We start from the raw sequence: 25,465 nt of genomic DNA, 5'->3' as shown, positions 1-25,465 counted from the left end.
GCCGCCAGTATCACTACTACCATTTCGCCAGGAAAAAATAATACGGAGCGCGATCGAAATGCGGTTTGGTAACTGATTCGCAAGCGCCCCCGTCGCGTCGTTTGGTTAAATCGATATATGCGAAATATAAATAAACCCATACACGATCGATACGTCTTATTTCGTTTGCATGTTAATCCATAAACTATACTTTAAATCGTACATGTCTAAAATATGCAAGAATGACTTATTTATATTGATCTTACATTAATATTTTCTCATTTATCTACGCATACTTAGATATATAGAATTTAAAAATGTATTTATATGTGAATATATTATTTGGAATGTATGCATACATAATAACAATCTAAAAATAATACATATACGTTCAACAATGTATTTATAATATATATGACGTTTTGAGCGGGTCTCCAAATTCCCGAAAACTTCCTTTCCAAGTTATGAATTATACGACCGAAACTCTTGGAAATTCCTAAAAGCTTGCGAACTTATTTTGCCACCGCATAATCTGCGAGTAATTTTTATACACACAAGCACCGTTCTATTGAAATGGATATATATATAATATGAATACACCATTTGAGATGTCCAAGAATAAATACATTTGTAGTAGTCAACTAACGTGCTAGCCGTCTGACATTGAATAAAGTGCAATCGGAACGGTTCTCATGCTACTTTACATATAAGTTGTCCACAATTCTCGGAACACGCGGTTAAGAACATTGTTTTGTCAATGAAATCACCACATTGACTCGGATGACCGCTTACGACTCGTTACCGAATAGTTTGCCCATATACGTCCGAGAGAATTTCTTAGCTTGCATCTTAAGCTAAAGAGCTACTAGTTTTTTTGCAAATGGCAATTTCTCAATGTGACGTACCGTCTTCTTCCCGTTTTAAAAGCACAGAGGGGAATGAATTTTTCAACGCTTATGATTTAGAGTGCGTCGCATTTTGGTGAAAACGTAATAAATTTGGTCAGTTGAATGCATTAATTCACGCTTCAAAGCGTGTGTGGGTCGCATTAAAATAAAATAAAAATGCGATTGTGAAATTTGTGCTTTGACGGGAAATTTGGAGAACAAATTGAGAAGGATTTTTTCCATTCACTCGATTCATGTTTTATAAATCATATTTAACAAATTGGATTTAATGGTTTTATATTTATGTCCCATAACAGAATAAATTATCATAATTATGATAATTAATTCTGTTATGTAATAACCTAAATAAAAATTATAAAGCAAATTAAAAGTTTTTTTTTATATTAATAGGCTGCTTTTAAATAAGCCACATTATATCATGTTTTTAATTTACCAAGCCATGATATAAAAAAAATACATTAAACTTTAAAAAATAAATATTTATCTTCTGAGATATTTATAAATTTAGATACAGATTCAATGTAATAAAAAAAAACACTCAATCTACATGTACTGTTAATATTTATATATTTTATAATAAATATTTTAATTTTTATAATATATATTAATTAAATCAAATATTATTCATGGTAAGTATTTTTCTTAAGGTTTTTATTGTTAACCCTTTGGACGCGGAAATCGACTAAAGTCGCCAAATTGATTTTTTTATTTCTTTACGCAAAAATCAGTAAAAAAAAATTCTTTTAAGAAAAAACATAAAATATCATTTTAAATAAATAAAACGTAAAATATTAGAGCATTTAAACATAGTATCAACGTAAAATTTGAATTAAAAAAAAAACAATTTTATATTTAATTTTGGTTAACGCGTACAAAGGGTTAATCTATGTTTTAAGAACATCATATTTATATAATGCTTATTATATACCATACATTAAATATAATTGAAATTTTATTTTTGTAACTGCATAAGTAAAAAATCACTAGATTTATTATAAGTTTTACTGCAGAATAAAGATATGAAATTTTAGGATCATTCTTAAAAATTTGCACATTTCGGGACTAATCGGTATATTTACAATCTTCTAATTTAATAAATATTTAAAATCTAGTAAAATATTTTGCTCTGTGATTTATATTTATATCATACTTTATGAAATATTTTTCCGTTACATTTTTTTTATTAAATATTATTAGTAACAAAAATGTATAAACTTTATATTTTATAAATATATAGACAAAAAATGGCAATAGCAAATTTCCCTGAAAAAATATAACAAACAACCAAAAAACTCAATAAAAGTAATATTAAAAAGATTTTTAGAAATAATTTATAATACAAAATAAATAAAAGTATAGTTTACTAAATATATTGAGTCTTATAATGCATTCTGCTCTGTGAGTGCTATAAATATTTTGCAAAAGTTGTACTAAAATTTTTTTATAAATAAAAGTAACATAAGCTAATTATTGAATATAACCCAAGTTATGTTCCTAATAATTAATTACAAGACTAGTTTTTAAAACTATGTGGCAAAATATGTGAAATGAAGAAATTGTAAAAGTGTTATAAATTAAATAATATTATTTAAGTAACAAATATATTTGTAGGAATCAATATATATTAGTTAAGAAACACAATCTCAAAACCGTTAGAACAAAAAAATATATTGTAATGAATGTTTATATGATCACAATAGAATTAGTGACAGACATATAATAGTATCTAATATAATTTAATTTATAAGACAAATAAGAATTAGCTATCGAATATTTTTTAATAATATAACCAGAGATTTTAAATTATTACAATATATTCTGAAAATTGTTATCAATATTATTTTTTAGACTTAACACAATATAAAACTAAAGCACCTGTTTAAAACGTCTTATGCTTTTGTAAAAAAATATAAACTATGATAATTTAAAACAGATTTGATCTATAAGCGATATTTTTGCATAAAACTATGCTATATATTTTACACAATAATATATGAATAATACATATTAAGTAGAGAAGTAGATAATTGAGGGTATAAGTTGGGTCAAAAATAAACGTTTTTTTCAAACGGCATATAAAATTTATCCCTATGATAAATACATCTAAAACATGCTACTGATTTATTTGTGATTTACAAAATAATTCATAGAAAAATAAAAAAATTAGTAATTATAATTTAAGAAGAAAAAAATAATTTGAATAAGAAAAAAAAATAATAATGGATTAAATAATAATTAAAATATATTTAGCTAAAGATATGGAATTAAAAAAATGTTTTTGCCTCAAAATATGTGCTACAGAATTTTTTGATTATGTTTTAATTAAAATCTTATTTTAAAAGTATTTTTAACGTAAAAATTACAATGCTCATCAACAATACATATACGTTGGTTAGTATGAAGGAGTTTAAGTATATTATAAATATAAATTAATGTATAAAAGTAAGAGAAACTGCCTAAGCAAACTCCTCTGAGGATATCCTCAATATTGTATATTTCTTATTAAACTCTTAGTGGAAGGAACATAGACAAATTACACGCTGTCCAAACAAGAGGACGCATTGGCCTAAAAAAAATCTTCTAAATTAACATTCTTTTTGACAGACAATTTCATTCGTATATTTATATTGCCCATATGAATCATAAATTTATGAAAAGTACTATTTGGTATCATTTTCAACTCTATAGCCACAATAAAATACTTTTTCAATGTTTTTCAGGAAAAAATTACATGGAAACATATCTGGTGAATATACGGCATCAAGACGATGTTGTTTTTGTCACAAAATCCATACATTGCTTGCCCACAACCCTTGTCATTTTCATCGAATTGCTATACACAAACGGCGTAAAACTGCGTGGTAATATTCTTTGTTTATCGTAAGAACTTATGGATGAATTTGCAGTGAATTTTATAATTAATAACAGTAGGAAGAACCTCAACATTCAAGCAAACTTCTTTGAGTTCTTCAGCACGCTTTCATTGATATTACTGTATCATTATTTGTCATATGTTATGACGCCTTGAAACAATTTCGGGCTATAGCCAACTTTATTAACATTGCTCAGGAATTTATTTACATATACGTTGAAAAACAGTGGTACCAACCAATCAACGATAATAAAATTAGCTCCATCAAGAACAAATAACACAAAATCGAAAAATTGTCTTGATTAAGAGGTTCGTAATCTCAATGTTAAATATTGATAAAAGTGATTCGAATATGTATAATTTATAAAAAAAAATCTAAATAATACCTTTGTTAGCAATTAGCAAGTGCATCGATCGATCTGATTGAGTTATCTGGCGCGATAGGTGCAGCGCGCGACTCGCGTTGTAGGCACGGCGGGCGCGTGCCACGCAAATTTATGGCCCATATGATAATTACGCGGATTTATGGCGGGCACGCCGGTTGCTTAAAGTCTCCGGCACTGGAATCCGGCTAAGGGCAGACCCAATTCCACTTGTGCTTCCATTCATTGCGTTTTCGAACGCGCGAGCCCTCCCCTTGCGCGTATTTATTGCCGCGGCCAATTGTCGTTCCTTATCGGCGGGCATCCGGCCCGCGGACACGTGTTTCGCGGCCCGAGGACGCACTTTCTTTAATTGAGACGCGCGTTCGGCGCTCAATGTGAAATTAATGGTAATTGGCGGAATGGGGATGATTTTGCGGGGGTCGGCCTACTGTAAACGAGAGATTGTCGTAGGATCTGGCTGAAAAAATATTTTTCAGCAAGTATTTTAATTACTAATTTACTCCAATTATTATAAACAATTACTATATTAAGCTATTAAAGAGTGAGGTATATTTGTTGTTGAATAAAACTGTAAACGATATATTAAATGCAAAAAAAAAATAATGTGAAATAACTAGCAATATATTGTATAAGTATATAATAATTACTATACATGTACACGATTAAAAATAAAGGTATTCTTAAATTAAGAAAATAGAGTAAAGAATACAAAAACATCTAAAAAAATATTTTTAGCACACACGTGCTTAACGTTTCTTTTGAGATAAGCGTTAAGCAATAATAAAGAAAGCGTAAATAATTTCATCCGTTTCGCTTATTTGCTTCATGCTAAAGCACCCTTAAACAGATACTTTAGGGTTTTAAAATTAAGGTAGAATTAGTTTGTTTTATTCTCAACGTTCGCATCACTTCCCTAAGACATGATAATGGGGGCAGAAATGCCACTATTTTAAATATAAAGACAATGTTTTAAAACCTGTTCCTGCTAGCAATATTATTTTGTATTTTGTACTTGAAAATGATTCAGTTAAAAATGCCATAAAACAAATGTAAAAAATGTATTTTATATTGAGTACTAATGTCACTATGTTAATTATAAATGCAATAAAATTTATGAGGGTTATTGAATATTTCGGGATTATTTTGTATTTTAAAATTACTCGAAAATGTGCCGGTTAAAATTACCGTGAAACGATTATAAAAAATATGTGTTATAATTTATTAAGTAGAAATATCACAATTCTAACTACAAACACAATATTTTTAAATACTTGTTAATTTCGCCATTGGCTGATTTACTAATAAATTAATATTTTTGTTGGTTATTCGTTCGCAAATATTTTATAAATACTTGTTTGCTACTTTTGTAAGAAAGTGCAAAATTGCATTTAGTAAAACAGCGTATTTTTTAATAAAATCTACTTAAATGTTGACAATTAATTATTTGTAAATATACTAAAACAATAAATAAATAAAAAGCAATAAATCGGTTTGCAAACGTATTTTAATAACTCCCTAATTTTTTAATATTATATGCTTTATTAACCGAGGAAATTAAAGTAGCATTTCTACTTCCTTAGTTCATTTTAATCTAGCTGGTTGTTAATATTTACATATTAATAGTTTCACTAATATTAGAACTGTGTTCAACTAGTTTCAATAAAATTTGATTATATTGCATTTTTAACAAATAAAAAAACATACATATTCCTATAAATTTAAAAAATATATATTTCTAAAGAGTTCAAGAACAATTCAATTTTAAGTTATAACTTAAAAAAATATATAAACAGCAGTTAGCAAGAATGTATTTATTATTTTTTTCAATTGCTAAAACTTATATTTCCACATATTTAAAAAAATATTTCTAAAGAGTCCAAGATTAATAAATAAATATATAATCGGCTCTCGGTAAGAGTGCCGTTTATTTATTTTCAATTATGTTTATTGCTTTACCAATTGCTGACACATTTCTACATATTTAAAAATATTTATAGATGTTTCTAAAATGTGCAGGATCAATACATTTTAATAGTAATATTTTTATCATATTTTTCTGGTAAATAAATAAATCAATATATGTATATATGTACATACATATATTATATATACATATATTTATATTAAATTGTGTATTTTGTATGGCTTGTCAATTGCTACAATATACACTTTTCAATATATTAAAAAAAATATTTATAAATATTTATAAAACGTGCAAGAGCAATATGATTTTTAATAAGAGTTTTTATGGCTTATTTTTCTGATATTTTTGTAAATGAATACATAAAAAATAAATAAACGAGTATTACCTAAAATACAAAATATGACAAAAAAAAAATTTTGCAATTTAAAAACTGTTTTTAATAATTTAATATTAAATACAATCTAATATTATTAATAAATGTGAAGAAAATAATATTATCTGATGATAATAATAAATCTAAATTACATATTTGTCTATTTGTAACACTTTTATTATGGTTATATAAATATTATTTCTATCTTGTTTGAAAATGTTCGCAAAGAGGCAACAATAATAAACATGTATTTTAACATTTTTTAATTTATTGAAATGGTTGCGAATCGTATCTATATTGTGTTATAAATACAAATTTGTGACACAATGGCTACATCTCAGATTTACTCATCTTTCTATTGTAACGTTATGGATATATGTATATTCGATTCTGGTGCGGTATTGAACGCTAATGACTGAATTATTAATTTTACAGCCTCGATAATATTGTAATTTGATAATTAATTTATTTTTGCTAGAAAAAATAATTGAAGAACTGCAAAAATCTAGATATTTATTATTCTTATAAAATACAACTTTAAAATTATATTATATTGTAACTTAATGAACCTTTAATTTAATTAATAAATTCTAGTTTTGATTAGCGTTCTTTTTTGTTAATGAATCAGAGAATCAATTAAGAAAAAAATATGACTTTAAATTGCCCTATAAATGATTTTAATAGTTACAAATACAAATAATAAAAAAACGTTTAATATTACTTTGAAATCATCACACAACATACATATTCGAATAAAATAAATATATAAACAAAGATTGAAATCTGTATATTTAGCAGCAACACCTATAAATACTCATTATTTTCACGAGACAAACATCCTTTGCGCTTCTTTGACATTATCCTTACCCCATCATATCACTTCGCACCGCATAATAACGAATCTCGTTCTTCATCACCATTAATTTCCCCCCGTGCCTTTCAACAGCCATGAATCAAAAGCCGCAAATAAAGCGATTCTGCATAAAGATTTTATCTCGGCGCGTTAATAATCTATTTCTATTCCTATAGGCGCAGACCGTAGTAGCTGCTTTGTTGAAAATCTTGGCAATTTTTCACAATTAATTAAGATACCCTATATAAGTTATACGTAGATATATTCATTCGCGAAATACAATGATTTACGCTCTATTTTTTCTCTTCGTCTCCTCCGTTTTCTTCATCCAATTTTCTCTATCCGGAAAATTAACTCGGACATTTGTTTTTCCTGGGCGGCCGGCTATAAATATTGACTTATATTTTTATAAATATATACACGGCCTATATATGTATACGCACTTACATAGGTATATTCGAAAACGCTAAGCAAAGATGTTTTTTGGTGTTTGCACGGATTTGAACACAGTCACGTGTCCTTGGTCCAAAATTAATGGCGACACGCCGACAATCCGCCCACCATAGAAATTTATTCGTGACGCCACTGGCAGCAAAAAAAATCTAGAAAAAGTCTGCTAATGTTTTTAAAATGGACGACGTTTGACTCTCTTTTCACCACTTTGGTGAAAAAAATATTCATACTTATGAAAAAATATGTCAAATAAGTAGATAAAGACAGTCGACTGCAGTTATATAGATATTATTTAATACATTTATAAATAAATTATTAAAAGTATTAAAATACAATTGCAATATTTTATTATAATTTTCTGTTATATTAACAATTATAATTAGTTTTGTAAAACAAACTCAAATAAAATATTTTATTAATTATTATTTTTTCTTCAAATTTTTCTATAAAGTTTTTTATATAAACTAAGCAAATGCAAATAATTTTAATTACTTATTTTGTATGATTTATTATTGAATTTTATGTATCAATACATATATAACTATTTCTAAAAATGTGTTTATATTTTTATATTTAGATAAAAGTTGTATATTTTTTAATCCATTGCATGTTTTGATTGGTACAATAGAATTTTTTTAATTGCAGATATCGTTTTATACAACATATTATTTATACGTGATACTTCTGCGAGTTTATTAGATAAATTAAGCAAGATCATAGTATTTAAAAAATATTTTTTGTATAATTTAGGATGTGTTTTTATATTTAAAATTATTCTTAAAAATGTGTTTAATTATTATCTATATATTTAATATTTAGATAAAAGTTATATATTTATTAGGCCATTGTATGTTTTGATAAATACATTATGATTTTACAAATATCAGGTATCATTTTATACAACAAATTACATATACATAAAATATCCGTGGATTTATTAGATAAATTAAGCAAAAATATAAGATTCTGCAAGTATTTTTTGTATGATTTAAAATTTGTTTTAGTATATCAATATATAAACGTAATTTTTAAAATGTATTTAATTTATATTTTATATTTAGATAAGAATTATATTTTTTTAATTATTGTATGTTTTAACATTATACGTTTTTCAAATAGCATGTATCGTTTTATCTAACAAATAATTTATACATAATATATTCGCGGATTTATTAAATAAATTGAGCAAAACTAAAATTTTTTTTAAATATTTTTGGTATGATTAATTTGATATTTGATTTAATCATATATACATATATCAAAATATATAAAGCTATTCTATAAAAAGTGTCCAACTAATATTTTATTATTTTATATTTAAATGAAAGTTATATTGTTTCAAACCATTATATTTTTAATTGCTACAGATTTTTTAAGTAGCAGATATCGTTTTATTCAACAAATTATTTATATTGTATATAGGACATCAACGGATTTAATAATTAAATAAAGTAAGAATGGAAGTTAGTAAAAATATTTGTTGTATGAATAAAGATTTGTTTTTATGTATCAAAATAAATAAAACTATTCCTTTAAATAGGTTTAATTTATATTTTTATATTATGTTTAGATAAAAGATGTATAATTATTAAATTATTGCATTTTTAAATTGCTACAATACGATTTTTAAATAGCATATTATATAAAAAATATTTAAATATAAAATATTTACGGATTGTATTAGATAAATTAAGTAAGAAAATAAGATTAAAAAAATATTTTTGGTATGATTAATATTTATTTATATATATCAAAAAATATTGTATTAAAATAATATCTACGTTTTAATTATTAAAGAAATTATACAATTAATGGATACATTATTAATCGTTTTATTACCCATTCTGTACATACATACACCATACAACAAATTATTTATACATAAAACGTCCGCGGGTTAATAATTTGAAATTTATTACACCCGACGTTTTATAAAAATCGTAAATTATGTCATAATTAACGTTTTATAAGTTTATATGACAAGTTTATGCCTCTTTTATATGAATCACGACATTACAAGCTGTTTTAACGATTATTACCACCGCAATTACTATTATATCCGATGTTTATTATTTATTATGTGGAGGGCGTTCAAAATTGATTTGACGACGTTCTTAAATCATCAATGATTTTTATAACTCATCACAATTAATAAATTAAATGTATACAATCATAGTTATTGTATTGTTATTTTTATTTTACACAAAAATTATCATATAATGATACGATAAATAACACAATGTGTACATTCCATTGTGCAATTACTATTTTTTTGTATCATGTATACTTATTTAATTTTAAGAACGCATTACAGCGCCGTAATGGCTAATTCATGTAAATAACTTCATCGAGACCGCTATAAAATTTTATTTCTCGTCCAATTTGTGTTGTTTGAGTGAAACGTTAATTTTTAAGCAGAGATGATTTATCGATCTTGCGTTAATTAAAAATAATAACAGTATTGCCAAATGTGGTTGAAATAACTGTATAGCAATTAACATTTTAGTTGTGTGTAACAAATTAAAATAAACAATACATTTTATGATGACCCGGAGAAAAAATCTAATGGGTCGTAAAAGTCATAAAAAAATACCACACGTTCGACGATCAACAAAGATTTTATGACTTAGAGTGAATCAATTTAAATTATAAAACGATGATATATAATTTACTTTTTATGTATATTTAATTTGATAATGTGTATTTTTATCTTATATGTAGTAGAAATGATAAAAAACGTAAATAAAACACGTTTATAGCTTATTTATAGCGCTTTATAGGCCTAAACTTACCTTAGTTCAAAGCGGCTGTTCCGTCAGCTGCCGCCGGCGACTAACAACTCCGACGTCGAACATATTATGAAACTTTCTCGTATTTATTACGTGTGTAAAAAAGAGTTTTTTACTCAGTTTTATTGAGTCTGAAAATCTGTTAAAACTTGAACTTTGAAACGCAGTTTTTACGGTGTGCGTCCGATAAAAAGTTTTTTTTACTATTTTTATGATGCACATGCGACAATGACGTTCGACTTTATTTCGCCCATATGGAACATTGTTCACTCATATGCATTTGCAGTCGATATGGAAAATTTCAGAATTTAACCCGATATTTTGTATTATTTATTTGGGTTTTAAATGTTATATTATTAATATTTTTCTCGAGGGGGGCCAGGATTTTGTCGTCGTCCACGAGGGTCCCGTTAGTTACGCAACGCGCGCCCGCCGTTCTGAACACGTAAGTAAAATGTGACCGATACTTTACGAGCTCGCAGAGAGGACCCCGCCAGAGAGAGACGAAAACAGCTTTATCGCCGCCACTGGAGGTCTAATAAAATACCTCCGCTAGCCCAGCAGACGTACTCCGGCAGACATTATTCTCTCTTTTTGTTAGCGCGGGACGGCAGCGCACGCGACAGAGACGCATAAATTGAGCGAGTTGCGCCCTCGCGTTATATCTGACGCTAATGTGCGCATTTAATCGCTATATTGTCTCTTTTCAACGCACATAAACATTATCATATTTATCACCATCGAGAAAAGCGCGCCAAAATTCAAATCGAGCCACCAAAAACCCATATAAAACTTAGATAATAACTTTATTTAATTTTTGCATCAAAAAAATTACATATTATCACATTATCATAATTAAATAATTTTTTAACTTATCTAATGTCGCAATTTATAAATACAAAATGGCGTCCGTATTTCGATATTTGATAAAAACGCCACCATTTTATTTTTAATATAGAACGTTTTTAATTCGCGCACAAACGTTCCAAGTCCGTTTGACGTTTGAAGCAATAACGAACAGCTGATATTTGTGCATCGTCCGTACTCTTTTAACGCGCTCGTAAATCAGTGCGCCAAAGCGAGATCGTAAAATTAAAATCAGCCGCTCCCGGTACACGTGCACGCGCGGCCATTTCGGAATTTACGATCTGGGAATTGTGAGAGTGAGCGAGACGCTCGATATACCCTCAACGCTCGCACTCGTTAGCTTTTCGAGATATTTAAAATTTTAAATATATTACAGTAAACAATTAAATCAATAAAATAACAATGCATTATTATAAATATTTATATTAAAATTATACCATTAGTTTCGCGTTGTTTTCCTTGCGCGCTGCTCTAGCGCTTTGTCGCTGTATCGCGATACATATATTCGTCTCTTTCTCGCACTTTATGTGCCGGCGTATAAAAAAGAGTTATGTGTTTTTGTTATGTAAGTTTTTGAATTATGGCTAGGTAGCGGGTGGGGGTCAGACTGACATGTGACAGGTTTATGGGCGGAGTGAAGGAGGCGCCTGCGAGAAAACATTGGTAATTATTGAAATTGACAATAAATTTCAGAGGAGAGTAAAGAAAAAGTATAATATATATAACAAAGCCATTGTTTGTTTTTTTTGTACGAGTCCGCGTGGCTTAATGCCTAATTTATATTGTTTTTTAATTAAGTGAATTTGCTTAATTATTTTTTTGGGATGTATTTATAAATTATGCTATAATTTTCTATTTTTGGGCATAATGTCGCATAATAAAAAATATTTTATTAATGTATTTAAAAAATATATTTTTGTTAAAATATTAATAATTTTTGCTTTAATCGCATACAGTGCTATACATGGCCATATTGAAAAAATATTTATTTTTTGTAAATTTAACTACATGTAACTTAGGATTTGGATATTGAACTTTTTTATTAAAAAAATGTTCATATTTTTTTACATGTTATATAATTTTCTAAATTATCTAATTTAGCTCGTTTTTTTCAATATCTAATATGTACGACCTAACTTATATTTTTAATCATCACGAAATTCGTCCGTGAGATTAGGAAAATCTAATCTGTGATAATCGATTAGAATTAGAATTATATAATAATCACTAATACACGATAAAATTTAAATAACATTAGGGTAAAACAGTAATATGAGATTCGAACCGAGGTTTTTTAGCTAACTGTCATCGACTGATACCACTCGTATATCATGCTAGTAAACGTGCATATGTTTAAAAATATTTTTACGTTTAATGTTTTACTTTTATATATATTGTATTTCTTTTTATTTTAACAAATCTGACCATCATGACTTGACAGACTTCATCAATGCGTAATTATACAATTAAGATTTAAAAAATATATTTAAAAAAATATATGATGCTCACAAGTACAGTCCGTCCATGATGAAGACGCCCATCGACACAATATTAGTGAGAAATATAATAGAGTGACCATGTAAAATTACACGGTCAATTATTTTTTTATTTTTTAATTTAATTTGTTGAGGAAATTGTAAAATATCACTTTCTTACTTATTTTGTTTATTTATATACATGTTTAACTCAAGCTGGATGGCTCGTGTAAGAGAAGAGTTGATAAAAATATTTTAGAAAAATTCAAATTTTTCAAACAATGTAAGATGTATATTCAGGTGTACGCACTTATTGTTTTTCTGTCTTAGGGTTACGTGATCAAAATAGTTTGGATACCACTGCTCTAAGGCACCCTAAAGCTCGCACATGAAAGTCACCGAGCATTGACGGGTTGTCGATACCTTCCCTTAGCAACTTTAAAAAGTGCTTCATTGAATAGACGTTACGCTTAGAATTCAATGAATTATATGCCAACGCTAGGATACAACTACATATACAATCCGTACTCACATACCTTAAAATAAAATAAATACATATTTTATTTTTTCTTGAAAAAATAAGTTTTTAGAGAGAACAGGACCATAGCTTTTAAACTGAATATGCTGGGATACAAGAACGGATAATAATCAAATATCCTCTTATAAAGGTATCTCAAGAACCTTTTCTAAACTTTTTTTATTGAGTTATTCGGGGATTCCAAATTATAGATACCGATTCAAGAATTCTACGATCTAAAGTGTCATAGAGGACGCAAATATCTGACAGATCGTCAAAGTGAAATTCATTCCTCATAACAAAGCCTTTAGAAGATTTAAAACACATTAGAAGATTTGCTTGCTATCAAAAGTGATTACGAGATCTTTAGTGGAGGTTTCTCTAGCAAAAATGTTCCCACCGAGATCTTAAGAATAATCTGATGGCTAACGAGATAAATAAAATGACACATAATGGCACTTTCCGACACTAAAAGGCAAACGGTTGATGAAAGCCAGACTCCATAGATAATCTAAATCACTCTGTAGAGAGAAAGAGTCTGCTATAAATCGAATTTATTTAAATAATTTTAGGTTTTCTGCATAATGACCAAAACTTGAATTTATTACTTCCGTATTTATGTCATAAATAAGTAACGCAATGAGCATAGGGCTCAGGTTGATCCCATGAGGAACACCGAAGGAGTGAAATATTCTTTCGACAATCGGTCGTAATATGTTACAAACTGTGTACGATTGCCCAATTAACCGAGTTAAATCATCCGAGCAAGCGATGTCCGACAATTTTTTTAAATATGACTAATTCCAATCCTTGCCCAAGGCCTTCTCTGTATATCTATATATAATATATATATGGCATAATATTTTCTTTTTCATTATAAGATAAAATAACAGTCTAATATTTTATTTAAATTAAACCCAAAAAAATCATATTATAATAAATGTTTCTTATAAATTAAATTGTATGAATAAAAAAATTAAATAAGTAAAAAAAAATAGTGTGAATATGATTTCACATTTTTAAATTATTTATCTAGTATAAGAATAACTACAATTGCTAAAGAAAAGCTCTTTTATTATTATTACTTATTGACTGTAGATAAGTTACAATAATATATCCATATATGTCAATAACAATTGAATTAACCTGAACGCCACTCAATAAAAAATCAATCTTATCCCCCCCCCCTTTCCTCTTCTCAACCCATAGTCTGAATTGAGCCAATAATGACGTAATAATAGGTGCAAAGTTGAGAGGCCCGGCACTGTGAGCAGCTCGGGGAGAGGCAACAACAAGTGTGCCATACCGTAATGCCGCCATAACCGTAAACATTATTTGCTTTTATCGCTCAATATGGAACCATAACGTTTAGTCTCTCTGTTTCACGGCGACACGATAGCTCCTTAGTGCTACTACAACACTCCTTTTACATCCACTTTATATCGAAACATAAACTCACATACACACTGGCTTTATAGATAGGCTATCCGTTTTTATTTACATCTCACGGCCAGGTGAGGGAGTTTAAAAGGCAATTTGGACAATGTTTGTGTATTTTGATACCATGTTCAATTAAATGTGTTAGGTTCCTATGAAAATAATTGCGGTTTATAATCTTTTAATTTAAGGTTATCTACAGTTTTAATTAACATATTTTACTAGTAATTTACATAGGAGACGCTGTCTTCAACGTTTTTTATTTATTAAAAAATCATTTGACTTGTAAATAGTATCAATAAAAAAATGTAAATAGTATCATTGTGTATTAAGGCGCAAAAATTTTATTTTAGATTTTTCTGATTTGAGAAATTATTTTCATCAGAATTTATAAGTAGTTATAAAAATAAAATGCATATCTTGTATGAACACCGTTATAGATAACGTATTAATTAATTATTTATTAAAATATTTTGTTCACAAAATGTATTTTATATTATGCTATAAATATATTATATATGCATATATATTTATACAAGCCAGTAGAAAAAGAGAAAATGAGCTTCAGGCAAGGTCCATTCACACTATAGCTCATGATCGGTGAGCTTTGAGCGAAAAAGTTTACGGACGGCAAGTGGCTACCACGTGACTTGCAGAGGAATCGTTTAGTTAAAACACAACTCAATAAAAAGTCGAGCTTCACGTGCCGCCCATGCTATTTGCACACAAACACACTGACCTACCGTAATTACTTTGACACAAACGGCACCATTCCACATTTTTCCTTTCAATTAAACACATCTCTTAAAAATAGTGTTTAGAGGCGCGAATTCCGAACCGATAAAATCACGTGGTTATTGTTTGGACGTGTGGGTATATAAATGATATGGATGTGTGTGTGTGTGTGTTCAACGAATTTCGGACTTGGCTATAAATCATGGCGCACCACATTGTAGGGTCGTAAATCATTGGGCCGCGAGCGTTTCGGGGGGTTCTTCGCCGCGAGCCCGCTGTGGGGAATCGGAGGGGATCTTGCGGACCATTGCTATATGTGACGTCATATCTTGCCATGGCTTATCGGCTGATACCGGTCTCGAAGGTCCTCCCTTTTGTGTTGGGGTCCACGGCGACCCTGATCCCGAAAAAAAGATACATTCCGATCGACTCATTTGAGAGTATAGAAAATTTGGGTGTATATTATTTTTAAATTTTTACAAGCACATCTTCCTGGTTGGCTCAACAGATTATAGATAAAAATGTGTAATTAATCATTGTCGCGAATGATGAAGATCGCGTCGTATGCAAATTTCTGTAAAGTGGTGTATGAAGAAAACTTGTTATATGATACGGCAGTGAGTAAAAAATATAATACGCTTCTCAAAAAATATAATATATTACTCCCAGGTCACTGGGACATGTTTGAGTAAATATTTTTTTATATTAAATTGACAATTTATTTACAAAAATATTAAATACTAGCTAATGATCAGAAAGTGAATGTTGTCCTTTAATTATATATTAATTAATTTTTCATTTATTGTTTAAATCATTTTAATAACAAAATGAGGATTAATAATAATCTGACCTGATTTTTTATTATGTAGTATCAAAAAGTACTAATTTACTTATTTTTTAATAATATTACCAGCGACGTCATTTAGGGGGGCAGATGGGGACATTTGCCGCGCATGTCATTTAATGAAATACTACGAATCTTCATCCAAATACCCGGCCAAATTCATTACCGGTTCATCGGGTATTTTTCCATTAATTAACCGGGTACCCGGATCGGTTCCAGGTAATTTTTATATTACATTACATGCATTCTAAAGTAAAATTGATTAAAAATGTATTTCTTTATTGCTGTTATATTTTTCTAAAAAGTAATATTTCATAAATATCAATGCATTTAGTGTTTTATTCCTTCGAATTTTTGATGAAAAATTGTTGGCAAAGTAAAATACGCGCTCACTCTCCATTTATGTAGATTTAATAGATAGTAAGCAATTAAAAAGCTTTTCTAGAATTGTTTTACCAGTGGATTCCAGAAATTTTAAATATTTTAGTAAATTCCATGAATCTATTTATTTTGCTTTAATAGCATTCATAACCGAACTAATGGTATTTTAATTTCTTAAATTGAAGATTCGTTATCCGAAGTTTTTTTACCCATTACTTTTATTTAATTATTTTCCCTTAATATAGTCATCTTGTGAATATAGTCGCTTTATTATATTAATTTGCATATAATATAACAATACATATTTATAACTATATAGCTGAATAAAATCGAAAATTGTTCTTCAACCGGAATATCAGATGAAACTAATCTAGATTTTATAAAGATGAATCTAAGAATTTTAGTCATTATATACCAATTTTAAGGTCCACAGTCAAGATGCAATTTTGTCATCTAACCAAAGTGAGATAGTCAAAATGGCAAAAAATATTTCAGAACCAACTCTTCTTTCGCTATTTGTGCGTGAGCGTGGGACAATTTTATTATACAAATTTGTTTATTGTAAAAATACGTGAAAGGGATCACAAATGTGTTTCTACTATGGGTCAAATAATTAATAGAAACTTTATGAAGTGCCGACTATTGTCAACTCTCGCAGATTATAATCTTGAAAGCATCATAAAATTTTAAATGAAAATTTTATAATCTTCTACTACATGCAGAATTTTCTCTTTTCATATTTGCAAAAGTGAAGAATAAATTTTTTGTTACTTTTAAAACAATAATACATATTAATTACCTAATCAAATAATTTATAATTAAATCAATCTATTCCAATAATTATCAAATAATTTTTAATCAAATCCTAATAAATCCTAGTTTCAAAGCAAAAGCTCGCAGAATTGTACACCGTTGTTGAACCCTTGACCCATTGTTTAATTAATCCAACAAATAAATATTAGCACTTTTATTTTTTCTGTTAACCGGCAAATGCTCAAGGATGCCGAAACGAAATATACTTATCTTATCGTCATATAATCTAAATATATTATTAAATAGCTAAATATACTGGTAAATAGGGATTCCCTATCCCTATTTGATACACCGCTCTCACTACCTAGTCTGAATGCAGCTGTGAATACACCGGACTCAGACAACGGAAGCACCAAATATCGTTGTGGGGAAGGGTTCACTTTTGCAAAGTAGAAGAATACCGGAGAATTGTGCATATTCAAAAATTATGTGAGATATATATGTCATATGAAAAAATCAAATATTATAATTAAATTCAAATGACAGGGTTTTCGGTTTCTTAAAAAACGTGTGCGTACCCGGGTACCCCGTTCTGGTTCTACCCGTGTCGGAAGCACTAATCTTAATAACGAAATCTTCGGGTTACCCTTAAAATAAAATAAAAAAAACGGCATCGAATCTATCCTGAAAAAGCTGAAATTACGTCTCTGAATATTATTTACTCAATTCTACTTTTAACGCAAAATTTAATGCAAATCCTTCTTTGCTCATTTTCTAAATAAATTCAGAGAGCGTGACGAAATGCGTCGTCAACGTTTTACTTCTGTACACAAACTACGCGTCTTATATGGCTGAAAAATGACACTTGAATCACAGATACTAGTACACATCTAAGAATATTAAACTGAACAAAAATACAATTTATTTTGCCTATTAAATTAAATAGTGAATTCATAAATGGTTCAGAACTGAATTTGGAAAATTTATCATTGCAAAAATAACATTTGCGCATTTATTATGAGCATCACGTCTATATTATGAACATTTACTGCAACCTATGTATGCTTTATCAAATTTTCAATAGAATATTTTGAAGCTGAACATGGATGAACAATTGGGGCAATATTCGAGGGTTAAGTATCCGCATGCAATGTTTGGGGGTAGAAAAAATAGCTTCTCAACATTTCACAATATTTTTCCGCTCAATTCATATAAAAAAATGTATCAATATTAATTAATTAATACATTTTAAGTTTCTATTCAATGAAAACAGTATCGTGTCAATCTGACAATTTATTATCACATTACGAAACTTGTACAATTGATTACGTTACGTATGCAAATCGATTACTTGTTTATTTTTCGGCCGTCGAATTTACGACTTTATATGTTAATTAAACACACATACTATAATATTAAAAAATATCGTATTATTAAAGTGGACTTACACGACGTCACGTTACGCTGGCGGGTCTTTAATACGCGTCTCTTTGGCTGTCCGCCGCGAGAGATTTATGTTGTTTTATAAAGTTCAAAGTTGAGATTACGCAGGTAGGCTCGTCGTATAATAATAATACGAAGCAAGGTGGAATGGTGGAAGCGGACGAAGCAAAGAGGTGGTAGGGAAAGAGTTTTTTTCTCTTTTTCAAAAAAACAGGTCTCACTCGGAGGTATTTTTTCATTCGGTGTGACATTCCGTGATAGCGCGTGACAGGTCACGGCGTTCACCATTTTATACTTGGTGCTATCGAAAGAATGATACATGGTGGTGTGCGCGATCACCACGTGCCTCGTTCACCTGACTTGTTAAAAAATACTTTTATTTGGGTTGAAAATTATTTGTACAAATAAGCAATCCACAATCTTTTTATTCACGTAAGTATGATTCAAATTGGGTGATAAAAAATTGATGGTTCCTGTTGCCAGAGTGCCGCCAAGATTGTAACTAAATAAATCGGCCCCCACAACAATGTAGTCGTGCAATGTATTATTAATGCAAAAAATATCACAATTCAACATACAAAAAGTTAAACAAACATTTCTAAAAATTCACTTTTGAAAAAAAATAATTATCGTATATTTTTTAATTACTGATAATTTAAGGAACAGTTTTTACTTGCAAAGCATTTTTTTATCACTTGATTAATGATACTAATGTGGTGAATAAACGTTATCAATATCAATATTAGAGTGCATTAATATTAGAGTTAAGGGGCCAGGATAAATATTAGATGATCAGAATTAATATTAATTAGTCGGAATTTAAATTAAATGGTTAGAATTGAGATTGGACTGATGATAATTATTCTAACAGATGGTCAGAATCATTTTTTTTAGTCAGTATTAATTCAGTTCAGTCTTTATAACAGTTCATTGGTCAGTATTTATTAGGAATAGACAGTATTTATATTAAGTGATCTATATTTTAATATCAAGTTCAGTTTTTTGTTGACAGATGGTCAGCATAATATTAGTTAATAAGCATGGTCATTATCAAGGTGTTTTAGGGCCAACTTGTTTGGTTGGAATCGCAACATTGTCAGATGTCAATACAGCAAGCCAAGCGTGCTCTATCGTTATTCCCGCTTCGTCCGTCGCTCTAAATACCCTTGCGTCTTACATACAATTAAATTGATTTGATGCAGATTCGTTCAAAATTATTAATGTGGTTTTCAATGTTTTGACCAAAGCTCACTTTCATCTAACCTGTTCAACATTTTTTGTGCAAGCAAGATATTTTATAAGACTTAAAAAATAAATTATTTATTGCCCATTCATATTTATACATATGTTAAAATATTTTTTTTAATTCATATTATCATCCTATATTTTAATTCTAATCGTCCTATATTTTTATTCTAACCATATGCTATTTTAATTCTCACAATTTGATATTTATTCTAACACTAAATAATAAAATTATGACCATTCATTGTTTTTATTCTGACCGTATGCAATTTTTATTATAAACATTTGATATTTATTTTGATCCTGAATATTGTAATTATGACTAGGCTGTTAATAAAATTCTAAAGATTTGTTCAAAATTTACATTGAAAAAATTGCCAATGATTTTTACATCCCGAAAATAGTATTAAAACTTTAATCTAAAATTATCTCGACGAAAAAATAAATTCAAAAGAGCTTAGAAAAATCAAATGAAAAATATAAGAAAAATGTCGAATCATCAAACCTTGAATGGATATTTTTCTTGCGTACAGACAAATTAAAAAAATTAATTTACGCAATTATTATTATTTACGAGTATGTTGCAATGCTCTGCGATATATATTTCTTAGTAAATTATTGACTTTTCTTAAGTATTTCATTTTTCATTTTTTTTCATGGAACACACACATGAAACATAATTTATATGTACTTAAACGAAAAAGAAATCAATGTACGGTCAAATATTCGGAAGTGAATTCTTTTAAAACGAAACGGATAGATGTGTTTTTAAAGCTACATTTAGATATTTATACCTCTGATATTTTATTTGAATAAAGCTTAACAGTGAATCAATAAGATTTTGTGATAAAACAATAATATGAATATTTATTATTGTGTGTATAGTATTAAAATAAATGTTGAAAATATGATATTATTATTATTTTAAGTCAATAATAACAAAAAGTAAGTGTATCTTCGCGATGTTTACGCATGACTTGAATTTACGATATGAAAATGTATAATAAAAAGGTCGTAAATATCGAAACGGTAAAGCGCACAATAAATCGAAACTTTTGTGTACACACATACACATACACACGTGTGTACATGAATATTTTCATTTCGTACGAGGAAAACTTTTAAGCCGCTCCCGCCGAAATATTCGTGTTTTTCCAGCCGTAGCAGCCCGGGGGTGGTTTGGTGGTCGGAGGTTTGGAAAAAGTATAGTACACGCAATCACACACAGCCTTCGTTATGGGCCAAAGCCATCGGGGATCGGGAAAAAGCAATCGCCGAACTTTCGGCCACGAAACAAGTTGCGAAGTTGCGCCGAGAAAATTCAATTCGGCTCTCTGAATCGAATCAGGGACCCGAACGAACGGTTTTCGCGCTGGTGGGGTTGCGAAAAAAAGAAAATACCTCCCTACCATGAAGTAATAATTCATTCTGGGTTATGTTTATTTATTCGCATTATAATATGTTATTATGATGTGTTGTGATATTATTTTTTATTGACGGTGGTGGTTTTGTGAATAATATATTTTTCATTTTCGTTGAAAATATGTTCTATAGACATCTGTGAGCGGAAAAGTGTGTTACTGAATTTTTTTACGACGCGATAACATTTTTTATTAGAATATATTGTGAAAATATTATTTTTTATTGCCAAATAATTGTGAAAAATAGAAGGAAATTAAATATAAATTTGTAAAAATAAAATACTTTAAATTTAATTTATTACAAAAAAAAATATTTAAAGCAAGAAAATAAAATACAATTTTATTCTATTTTATTGCTAAGAAATACGTGTAATTAATAACAACTTTTTATTTAAGGTAACTATTATACAATGCAAATAAAAATCATTAAATTACACTAAAAATCTAACTAAATTAAATTTATATATTGTATATAGTTTTTTATTTAGCTAATAACTAATTTTATAACCCAACAACCAAAATAATAAAAACATACATTATATTATATATTATATATAACATAAAATTGATTAAAAATAAGTATACAATATTATAATTTGAGTCCTAATTGTATGGTGTTTTGTAGCCCAAAATATATTCCATTATTCCTAAATATTCATAGATTGCTCAAATATTGTTTATATTTCATAAAATCTAGCAGTATGATAATCAATTTATTAGGAAACAAATATATATTTAACCAAGTTTAAAACCACTAATTAAATATGTGCTATTTTTCTCGCAGCTAACTTTGATCCCAACCCACGAATAAACATGTTTTCTTAAATAAATTAAAGACAATCTAAAGGCACTTTGATGCATTATAAAACGATAATTAAAAATGAAGAGTTAACCAATGAAATAAATAATTATCTAATATGATTTTTAATAACTAATTACAGTATACTCTTGATTATCCAAGTTAATGCTGGGAATGATAATTAAAAACCATAGAAAATCCAAACTATATAACTTATTTTAAATATTCACAAATTATATAGATAGAACGTTTGCACATTAATAAATCTGACAAGAAAAACACTACTTAATAATAATAATATTATTCTTAGCTAATACTACAAACATTTACCGTACCATTTAACGTACATTTACCGTGACATTCTCGTTTATACATACCAATATTAATCATAAAAAAATACTAAATCACATCCCGACATAGTTTTTCTTCGCGTAATGAATTTCCACGAACAAAAAATAGCCATCCAACACAACACGCTCCCTGTTAATAATTTTCGAGCGTGTTGTCCCGTCTGAAAAACGGGATCAATAATCAAGATAGGATCGGGACACGGGAACAATATCTATCAGCCGGCCATTGGGTAACAATGAATAATTTATCATCGGGACACACATACACCCAAAAACAAAGCCTCGCGCGGAGCAACGCTCATACCCAATAAATCATGACGACGAAAAATTTCCAGCGTGGCTTTTTAAAATTTATTTACTAAAAACGAACGAGCAGAGTTTCGGGGATTCGCTAGAAAGTTGCCCCGGCGGATTGTTGCAATTGTATCTATCTATCTATCCATCGATGTTGCGAGAGTCTGTGCCCCGCGGCGTTTATTGCTTTTGTGCAATATGTATCGATAATGTGTGTACTTATAAAAGTATTATCATATTATATTATTTAATAATAATTTTAAAGCGCGAGTCATTCGAAAATATATCCATTTATTCCTAATTTGATTCTTATCGCAGTCAAACTGCAATATAATAAGGTGTCGTCCAATCTTTTCCGCACATAAATAATTTTTCGATTTAGATTTTCCTTTAGGTCCATCCGCACAGTAAACAAGTCTCCCTTTATCCCGGATCCATCTTTAGAAAGAGGAGCGATATCGCTTGAGCAATTTATTTTGTCAGTCGTTGGCTCTAGGAGTCACTCTTATCTATGTGTGTATAATATGTGCATGGGCTAGTTTCTGGAACTGTATATGTATTTGTGTATAGAAATATAGTGGCTGGCGAGAACGGCGTATCAAGATGATCCGATATCATTGGGCGAGACATTCGGGAGCCTACTGGAACACAAATATTGCCCTGTCTTGGACTCTAGCCCCTAAAGCGGGCCACACACGTTGCTACTTTTAGTGATATTATTTACAAACCACTATACCCGTTAAAAAATTAATGTAGGATAACTTAAACGATAGTCATCTATATTTATTACCCATTGAAAATATAATTTATTCAAATTATATAAAGTATTAATCTATTCTAATCTTCATGAATTACTAAAAAACATCGTATTTTATATAAAAGATCAGATGTGAAAAAAATATTTATGTATTTTGTGTTATAGAACTGCCAAAAAGTTTAGCTGCGGAAAGAATAGATGATAGTAAGCCCTAGAGTTTTTGGTCCTTCTTGTTAGATTGACAATTATAAAATTAGCCTACTTACAAGTGTTTTTTTTATAATAACCAATTAAATCTGCTTCTTAAATTTACTGGCTTAATTTTAATATTATATTTTATAACCGAAAAAACATTGTTGTGTTATATAATTACTTTTTTTTGATATCTTAATTTATTTTAATCAAATCTAGTATACAGAAGAATAATACATATTTGTAGGAACATGTATATAATTTAGTTACTATTTTAGTAAACTTAGTGTTTATATTTATCATCAAATGTTTTTCTTTATTCTTTTTACTGTTGAATTTATAGTCTTTCGTTTGAATCTGACACAAAGTAGTTAAAATTTATATAGGTTAAAATTATTATATAATATAATTATTATATACATATTTTAAATTGGTCATAAAAGTTGTAAAGTATAAGCGGTCCTCGCCGAAATATATATTTTTGCACTTTGAACTTTGTGCTCGGCGAGTGCCTTAGCCAGCTTTGTGTAGGTAAGGCAATAAATTTTCTTTTCTAATCTTCCATTGACGTCAAAAGTTCTAATTTAGCGGAAGTCGAAACTGCTACACATATAGATATATAGATATAGCGTAGGAGACTATTTTTCTGTCAAACGATGCGTTATCTCGTACCGAGTCTTAATCACCGACCACTCCATCTTCCCATCTTTCTTCCCTTTTAATTGATGAAACAGCACTTGCTTACATAAAATTTATTATTATGTATTCAGTGGAAATTGTCCGTAATAATTTATCAGATAATTTTGAATCTCTTTGAACATATTTATAAAAAAATTACGTTTCTACAATATTATTGTATATAATTATATTTGTGAGAGATGAAAATCGTAAGTGAAAAAGTATTGAGAAATATTTTAAAAATTGAATCATGTGGGTTTGCATTGGACAAATCGTCGCTTTATACGATTTAAAAATTTATTTCGATTTTCCAGCGTTTCTCAAGAAGAAGCGTCGAGCCAGGATCTTTAGCACTCGATCATTATTATGAAGCACCTCCGGCTGGGTGGTGCGGGGCATTACTTTCCCATTCGTTCGGACAGAGGAAAACGAAAATAAATTTCTATTCGGGAGATTTAGGAACGTTTGGACCCGGCAATAATGTCCCGCTTTTGTGGAGCAAGATAGATAGCCAGGCCGTGGACCAAGTGACGGCTCCTCGGGAAATGGAGGTGAAAACGCCCTTCGTGTCCCTTCCTTCCTGCTCGCCATAGTATATATAAGGGATGTAGGGGGGTCTCCTGCTCTAGAAGAAAAACACAATTATATATTGGATTTTTTTAATTAACTAACTTTAATTTACCAAATTGGTATTCAGCGCGAGGCAAACGTCGTAAATTGAAGAAAACACACAGAAATAA

At 28.8% G+C, this 25,465-nt stretch overlaps 1 protein-coding gene across 1 annotated transcript in view; it reads right to left on the bottom strand.

The window, feature by feature from the left end:
- The window catches only part of LOC148234833 (homeotic protein antennapedia-like), a 340,898-nt gene extending 329,923 nt beyond the window's left edge, over nucleotides 1-10,975 (bottom strand). The window contains exon 1 of the mRNA XM_088186081.1: nucleotides 10,541-10,975. The gene's annotated coding sequence lies outside the window, so the exon portion shown is untranslated. The remainder of the gene's footprint in view (nucleotides 1-10,540) is intronic.
- Between the last annotated feature and the right edge of the window lie 14,490 nt (nucleotides 10,976-25,465).

Source organism: Plectrocnemia conspersa, unplaced genomic scaffold, assembly GCF_051122295.1.
Source record: "Plectrocnemia conspersa isolate PC_06_02 unplaced genomic scaffold, ASM5112229v1 ptg000005l, whole genome shotgun sequence".
NCBI lineage: Eukaryota > Metazoa > Arthropoda > Insecta > Trichoptera > Polycentropodidae > Plectrocnemia > Plectrocnemia conspersa.
This window is presented reverse-complemented; position numbering and strand designations above follow the sequence as displayed.